Genomic DNA, 6,930 nt, shown 5'->3' with positions numbered 1-6,930 from the left:
TGTACACCTCCAGGACACTGGGGCGTGCAGCTCGGATCTCAGCTGACCCTTCTCACCCTGGACAAAGTCTGTTTGACCTGCTCCCCTCAGGCAGGAGGCTCCAGTCCATTCGCACCAGAACCTCTCGCCATAAGAACAGTTTCTTCCCCTGTGCTGTTGGACACATGAACAATAACCGTATGACTGTTGCCACCACTAACACATGACCCTACGCTGTGTTCACTTCATCATTCCATGTTTGGCACTGATCACCACCTGCACTCATCTTTCTACTTAGCACTTTTAATTCTTATTCTTATTTTTATTTTAATGTCTATTTTAGCGTAATTTATGACAGTATGTTTGCACTGAAGCACCGCAGCAATTTCCTAATGTTGTAAACCTGCTCAACATTTGGCAGTAAAACCCTTTCTGATTCTGATTACCAAAGTTTACAGCTCTTTCGATTTTATAGGACTAATCTGTATGCTGTAATGCTAGGACAAGAATACATACATAATTCATGTGTGAATCATGAGTCATTTATTAAGTAATGGTGATCACTTGTGTTCTAAAACAGAGGATAAGAAGAATGTAGAGGAAGAAGGCTGAGGAAAAATGGAAGGCCCCTTCAGCAAATGATAGCCTCAAGTCCTACACACCATCTGTGAGAGGAAAGATGCCTCAGGATTAAGTGTGTCTGTGCATTTTCTTGCATTTCTTTGAGTTTCTTTGTACCTTTGTCCTTCTCAGAACCCTTCCAGATTCACATGGCAGCGAACCCTTCCACGTGATGCTGAAAAACACAAAAAAGATAGATGAGCATTTAGTTCATAGGATAGGAGATGGCCCTGGGATATCATGAGTTTTAGTGTTAACAGTGTCATGCTGCTACAACTGAGAGATACGAGGAGCATTAAAGGACAGTGATGATTATGTGTAAATGTCACCGCTATCAGAAACACAGTGCAATTACATCTGTAATAGCATTTCAGCATAGTTGACAGGCAGTGCCGAGCAGCAGCTGAGTGTCCTCATTCAGTATTTGACTGTGATCCCATTTTCATGCGGGTCACAGTTGTAAAAAAAAACAAAAAAAACCCCAAAAGCACGTCTTTTCTACTACAAATACATTTGATTTTCAATGAGCTAGGATCTCAATTATGTTGTTTTTTCTTTCTCCACCTACTACTTTCCTTCAAGAGAAGGCCACACACAAAAAATGCAAGGGCTCTGCAGGAAAACAAACAAAAACAGTGTCTGTGCAGTGGTTTCTGCTGCCAAACCTACAGCCACAGAGCTCCTGCTGCAGCACAGCCTGTGGTCTGTGTTTGTGTGTGTGTGTGAAGGAAGGTTAGAGAAGTGACAGACGAAACAGATTCTGATTCTGGTAACTCTACATTTTTGCAGCAACCACTGGCCACTGTTAGTGAAGCTGACTGGGAAAAAAATGTCAAGAATTCTCCTCAAATACCAAAAGAAAAAAGGGATCACGTTGACATCTCAGGTCTAAGATCTACCTTCAGCTGATAGTTAGTGATGATTAGAATAATCAGTTGTAGCAGAGAAATCCAGAGAAAGTTGTGCAAGTTGAGAGGATATCACTCTAAATAAGAACAGCAAACATAAAGCTGTAGCAAGCAGCTAGGCTAGTCAGCTTTGGATAATTAGCACATGTTAAAAAAAACAAAGGGAAGCTAGCATGCCAGTAATACACCCGGTCAAAATCTGACTGCAGAAAGAGCTGTAACACAAACACATACAAAAAGAAAAGAGAGTTTATCTTTTTCATCAATTGGCTATCTCTCAGCTTTCCACTCTATGAAACAATGCAATTTTGTCCACACTGTGCATCTTCTCTGAAGTATTATCCAAGAGTTTCCTGGTATAACCTTGAATCTCAAATCGGAGTTCAAATAAAGTTCAACAATGCAAAAAGCAGTCCTAGATATTTGGTTCTTAAGAAAGGGAAGTCATGGGTGGAAACCCTGGGGCATGCTTTGCAGCAGTTTTGTTGCTTTTGGTCTTCACAAACATTCAAATGTCAGGGCAATAACATTCAAAGAAGGGGAAAAAAGAGACCAAAACAAGCTAGCAGCATAATTATCTATGCCAGTCAGATGATCTTTGAAAGTAACAAATATCCAGAGGGGAAAATAGTGGTGAAGCATGCCTTTCAATGGTGAACTTGACACGCATTTTGGCGATGAACAACTTCTCTTAGACATGTCTCAGCTTCTTAATTTACCCCAGTGTTGAACAAATTTCTTAACCGACACACCTTAAGCCTAACAAACTGTTTGTCACATATAGAGATGTTGGATGAGTAAAGAATATGCTTCCATAAGGTGTGACTGGTGCTGTTTATATTTTTGTATCAGCTCTGAGAAGCATGTGGAAGTAAGTCAGCAATCTGCTTGTTTGTAACACTGATAAAAACCACAGGGCCAAAGCTATTTCTGTCTGCAAGTTCAAGGACCAGAGACAGAAAAACTATACAAAACAGCCAAAGTGCTTTAATTGTTAACACTGTGAATTTGTGGCAAAAATAGCAGATCTTCAAAACTGACAAGGACATAAAGTACAAACTAAAAAGTAAAAGTTTCATACCTTAAGCAAAATTAACCGAGGATTAGTCCCAATAATCGAGAAGTCCTGCAACGGATTTATGGCTCCCTGAGAATTGTGGTCATCATGAAATCAGTCTGCCTCTATGTTTCTAGTAAAAAGCTAAATTGTCATCACGTGACTGTGGAGGGTTTTTGGAATGCATTTTAGCAGATGCCACTAGCTAAATCCCTGCTAGTATATGATTGGTCAAAAGTACTGCAAGTGGACTACAAAGGGAAACAGGAAATGTTTTGTCCTTTGCCTACAGATTCTGTGGATTCACATGCAAAGCGAGAGAGTGTATATCCAGAGAAGAACTATGATGAGCTTTGCAAGCTAGCTGGAAGCTCAGTAGTTAGCAGTCAGCACAAGCAACCCGTTCTCACTCCCAAAGCGTAACATTTTACGCTAGGTGACAAATCGTCACCATATTACGTTTTCGGCTACCCACCACGTTCCTAAATGACGACCTCGGAAAAAAGAGGACATATGAGAACCGTCTGGACTGAATCTACACATGTTCGCTCTTTTTCTTCAAATCGCTTAGAAACACGCTATTTAACATCATTAAAGTCCTGGTTAAGGTCAGGAATAAGGTTATGGTCAGGGCTAGGGATAAGGTTAGGTTTAGGGCTGGAATACAGGGCTGGAATGTCTATTACTGCGGGAGCGTCATTGCACTGGATTCCAGCCATAACCCGCCGCGTACCATAAGAACGCCGAAGGTCTCCTTTCGCGTTCCTCAGGAACGCCGCGGGACGTGACAAAACGTCGACATGTTACGCCTCGGGAGTGAGAACGCTCTGGCACAAGAGGTCATGAGTGTTCTCCCCATGATCGTGGGAGCATATCGCTAAATGCCTTCTGATCATTGGGCTTACTGACTTGGTAATATTTAGACTCAGCTGCAGTTTGATTAGACACTTGAAAAACAGCATTAAAACAAAACTACAATCTTTAAACAGAGCGATTTGATGCCTAAGCCAAATGGGCAAATGAGTCTGAAGATGCAAGCCCCAATCCCAGGGCATTTACAGAATCTTTTGAATATTTCTGATTACAAAGATAGATAAATATGTAAAAACAGTTTAGAAAATTAACATAGAAAATATGATCTTCAGGCTCAGCCCTCTGCCTCGATACAAATGCATTACTTGTGGCACTGGATCATTAAATTGCTTCCTATTGAATAACCCTTTAAGAAGTTTTACATTTATATCGAAAAATAGAATAAAAGATGGAATGACTATTAAAGTTTATTCACAGTGAATTTGTCACAGCAATGGTTTTATTGTAAATGTTAGTGAGATTTAAAAAGAAAACGTTTTAGCTCTTTTCACACCTTTACAGATTTACCTTGACTTGTTTTCAGCAAAGGACTTTTAGTTTTTGATTCCCAGTGTATGCCTCCACCACCAACAGCTCTTAATTCATCTTCCTTTTCCATTTCAGTGGAAAAAGCACAAATGCACTCAACCGAATGCTTCTTTTGCACAGCGCTGACTCAAGGCCTGCGACACTCATAGCTTCTATTCAAACTGTACATCAATCAGCAGGATTCAGTGGCTAGGTAAAAGGCAGAGGAGTGGAGACCTGAGAGCTCTCGTTGGACTTCAATGCCACAATGGTAAAACTGGGTCACTGGGAAAGAGTGCACAGCTATGGAAACCCCACTGTCTCCGTGGTAACCACAGTGTTGACACAGCTATTACCTCCTCATCTCAGCAAATACACCATTACAGGAAAGCGGCATGTTGCACTGTATGCAGGATGGATCATAAAATAATCTCATAGCATGGCTAATTCACCATTACATTCACCCCTCAGTATTTAGTCTTTCTCCCTGCTACCGGTATCGGTGAGGAACCGTGAATCATTTTAACATGTAGCAGGAATTTATATTTAATACAGTTCTGTGAAGTGAATTGTGAAGTAAACTTTGATGTGATAAGTCACATACAGGTCCGTACTTCTGTTCTGAACATTGTAAATTTAATCTTCAAAGAAGCAGATTTGTGGCCAGATACTGTTTCCAAAATTGCTGTTGAAGTGACTCTGAACGAGATGCTTTTATTGAGTGATTAAGAAGTCAGACAACTATCTGAAAACAATCTGAAGGTTATACTGGAGGAGGCTTGTCCATCCATCTTTCAAGTTGTTCATCTATTTTCTTTTGCTTATGTGAAGTCATGTGTTTTTGTCAGCAGGCTATGCAGAATATTCCAGATTTCCAGTATTGTTTTGGAAATCTGCCATGAGGTTAGAATAGATCAGGTCTCTCAGATCTCTCCTGGATCTAACATTTGGTCTCTTCCCAGTAGAGTGCACCTAAAAAGGTCTCTCCACATGTCCATGCTCTTTATCCCATCTCTCAGGCTGAATCCATCCTTCATGAACGAAACAATCTTCAGCTGCTTTTTTCAGTCACTAACAAGACCTGCTGACTTTATAGGTGAGGTTTGGGACATAGACTAATGTATTGCACCTACATTTCTGTGGATGGTGTCCCAATCCCAATCCCAATCCCAATTCAGGAGACTTCAGTGGAATTCCTCAATTTGTAAAGAAAATAACCAAAAACAAGATATTTTAGGGTTGCTTTCATACTTGAACTCTCTGCTGTACTCAACTCTAAATCTCTTTAATGTGAACGTTCAGTGCAATATTCTTGGGTCTGTTTGGAATAGTGTATAAATCAGAGGTGTGGACTCGAGTCACATGACTTGGACTCGAGTCAGACTCGAGTCATTAATTTTATGACTTTAGACTTGACTTGAAAAAATGTTCTAAGACTTGTGACTTGACTTGGACTTTTACACCAATGACTTGGGACTTGAATTGGACTTGAACCGGTTTACTTGAAAAGACTTGATATTTTACCCCAAATATAAAATTTAACATGCATATTATATAGAGATTGAAAATGTGACGTCATTCACGGGTAGAACCGCAAAGGATTCTGGGAACTCGTGGCAAGCGGTACTAGCGCACGCAGGCTTTCAATTAAAATCAGTTATACAGCGATAAAAAGAAACACAAAAATGTCAAGAAGCTGTTGTATTATTAACTGCAATAGCCGGTCGCATGACAGCCACGGGAAGCCGACGGGTAAAGAGATCGGTTGTTATCGGATTACGTCGCTGAAGAGAAATTGTTCGAGCCATGTTTCCGAAGTAACAAAGAGGCGACTGGATTGCAGCCATTCAAAGACCAAATATAACGTCCCAGAACACTCCAGCTCACAGGTTAGTCTGCTCCAAGCAGTTCCACAAAGGTCAGTCTGCTGTTGTAGTTAATACGTCATTTTTCTTAACATAATTGGTGATATAGGTTACAAGCAAGTCTGGCGCTGAACAGAAATTGTCGCGCTATGCTCCTTTGTTTATTGTGCATAAATAGTGAATTGTCCTGACACAATATTGCGTTTCGCTTCTGTTATTATGGTACATTGACAAAAACATATACTTTTATTCACAGGATAAAACAGTTGTTTTGTATCACTAATTGCCCAGTACGATTACAGCATACAGCATTATTGTCACTGCTACATTTCTGTGATGCTACCAGAAATTATTTCCACTGCTAATTAATTACCATTGAGCTCAAAGGTCCTATTAATAAACGGTTAACGAATGTGTATTTATGACGACGATTTGTGAGACTGGTAAACTTATGATACGTACGATGGTCTTTACTTTCTACACGGTGCATTTCAAGGTCCTGCACCCATCCGTCGGTAAACTGTAGCTGGGCTTGTTGCAGTGACCAGAAGTTACTAAACTTCATGAGTGTATGCACTCACTCCAAGAAGCGTATAATTATAAATATGCATATAAATATGCTACGATGAGATAGCTGACTTCATCTAACTAGCAAATGTTTTCCAGGCTACGTTGGTGATGCAGTTTTTTTTTAAATGATATTTTTTAAAAAATATCATTTATTTATGTATGATATTGTTGTCATGCGATTTTAAAGCCAGTCCTACAACCGCATCCAAGAATAACATGCAGCTTATCTCAGAACTGTCGGTGAAAATTATTCTTGGAGCTAGGTTTAATTGAGCTGCATTTTAAAGAGGTGCAATTTCACAATTTGTGTATATTTTCTAAGTTCACTATTTTGTCATGTGTTGAGAAAAACACAGATTTAAAAATTACATGGTCTAATATTTACATTTAGCATAAAACTGCAACATGCTTTTTTTCGTTTTTTTTTTAAAGACTCGAAAGGACTTGAAATTCAAAATTTCAGACTTGTGACTTTACTTGGACTTTTACACCAGTGACTTGAGACTCGACTCTGACTTGCCTGACATTACTTGAGACTTGACTTGAGACT

The 6,930-nt window shown here is 39.7% G+C and overlaps 1 long non-coding RNA gene across 1 annotated transcript; it reads right to left on the bottom strand.

Moving 5' to 3' along the window:
- Positions 1-535: 535 nt before the first annotated feature.
- On the bottom strand, positions 536-3,274 carry LOC309698901. Its single transcript, XR_014274210.1, has 3 exons — positions 2,590-3,274; positions 718-775; positions 536-644 (listed from the first exon to the last, which is right to left on the bottom strand). It is a non-coding gene; the product is annotated as an uncharacterized lncRNA (long non-coding RNA).
- Between the last annotated feature and the right edge of the window lie 3,656 nt (positions 3,275-6,930).

The sequence above is a fragment of the Aulonocara stuartgranti genome, assembly GCF_965226115.1.
Source record: "Aulonocara stuartgranti genome assembly, chromosome: 22".
Classification (NCBI taxonomy): Eukaryota; Metazoa; Chordata; class Actinopteri; order Cichliformes; family Cichlidae; genus Aulonocara; species Aulonocara stuartgranti.
This window is presented reverse-complemented; position numbering and strand designations above follow the sequence as displayed.